The sequence below is a fragment of the Cyprinodon variegatus genome, unplaced genomic scaffold, assembly GCF_000732505.1.
Source record: "Cyprinodon variegatus isolate N-32 unplaced genomic scaffold, C_variegatus-1.0 Scaffold274, whole genome shotgun sequence".
In the NCBI taxonomy this organism is placed as follows: domain Eukaryota; kingdom Metazoa; phylum Chordata; class Actinopteri; order Cyprinodontiformes; family Cyprinodontidae; genus Cyprinodon; species Cyprinodon variegatus.
The window spans coordinates 53,292-55,099 of NW_015150727.1; positions in this window are offsets into that span (position 1 = coordinate 53,292).

Below are 1,808 nucleotides of genomic sequence, written 5' to 3' on the forward strand. Positions count from 1 at the left end.
TTTACTGATTAACGCTAAATTCATTAAATCACCGCGAACATATAAATAATATGAATAAAGATCCAGTGATCATTCCTTGATGACCAGCCTTCTCCCTTAAAGCTGCGGTCCCCAACCACCGGGCCGCGGACCGGTACCGGTCCGTCGGTCATTTGGTACCGGGCCGCAGAGAAAAAAGTACATATATTTCTAATTTATCGATCAGAGTCTAAGTGATGTTTTATTTTGAAAAATATTTAAAAAATTGCGGTATTCTCTCCCAGTTACATCAGTCGGCGCATCTGTTCCTCTTGACACAGGTTAAGACTCATCATATCTATAACATCCTATGTTTGTGAAGCGGGATTTTCTGCGGTTACAGCGACCAAAACAAAGGAGCAGACTGGACATCAGGATGTTTCAGAGAAACAAGCTCAGGGTTCCCACTAATTCAACGGTGAGTTTTATTTTTATGCTGTTTGTATATTATTTTATGCCAGTCGTATTATTTTACTTGATCGTATGAGCTTTCGTCTACTAACAGTGGGGAAGGTGGAAAACTGACCAGAGGTTAGTTGTAGGGTAGTTTCACAATAATGGGCTTAGTTCTTCTTCTTGAGGTATCCAAATATGATAAACCAACAAGATAATCATCTTCCTTGGCTGTAAGTAGCTCTGCTAGCAGATCTATTGCTGCATGATAAGGGGGAGGCCAAATTGCTGCACAGGAATCTTCCATCAGCCTTGAGTCTGTTCTTAACTAATAACAGTAGAGAAGCTGCAGAGAGGTGAGTTAAACTCTGCTTCCTGGTTGAAAGGGTTTTGGAGGATTAATACATTTGGCAACTTCCTGTTTTTATGCTTTAATCAAATATATTAGTAATGCTCTTGAACTTAAACTAAAAAAAAACAAAACACAACATTGCTTCATTCATTAGAATTATGTCAAAATAAAAAATAAATAAATGATGTACATCTTAAAAGAAGATTAGCTTTTTAACCTGTAAGTTAAAGGCAGGAGTGTGGAACTCATTTTTAATTTAAAGTCCTTAATAGGGCCGGTTTAAGTGTATGAAAAAAAATTGGATTTTATTGTACTTACATAGAACACACTGCCTCGGTATTCTAACTTTATTACCTTTCATTTAACAGTTTTAGCCACTTTATACAGTATAGAAGAACATCTGCCTCTATTTTATTACATGATTTGAACTTTTTGGCTCTTGAGGTCCAGATGGACTGCCATGGTTCTGGTTCTACTGCAGGTGTCTTCTTGTTAAAAATGAGGGTTTCCTCTCCACTGTCGCTGCATGCATGCTCAGTGTGAGGGATCTACTGTTGCCAAATGCCTATTGAGGAGACGTGTGTCCTGGAAGTCAAAGACTCAATACAATCAGCTGGTTTTTGCTTAATAAACTTTACCAATCTGTCAGTATTATTGGTTGAAGTGTCTCTATAAAGAGCATTTAGATGATGCGTGCTGTGAATTGGTCCTATATAAATAAACTGAATTAAACTGAATTGAAATGGATTGAATTGATTTCACAAACAAACTTAGCAGATTCTGTGATTAGAGCCATAAAGTTTGTTCAAATAAAATTGTATTAGTTGGGGAAAAAAAGAGTAATAATTAAAAACTGAAGAGTTCTTCTTAAACTGAAAAGAAAGATTTAAGACTGAAAATAAAAGTCTTAACCTACTTTCAAGATTTTTGGGGGGGTTTCAGTTTAAAACTGCTGGCCCCTCAGTATGCTTCCATTGGCGGCCCTCACTGTACATTTATAATGAGTATGGACTAGGGATGCAGGATATAATCGGCCCCCTATCGG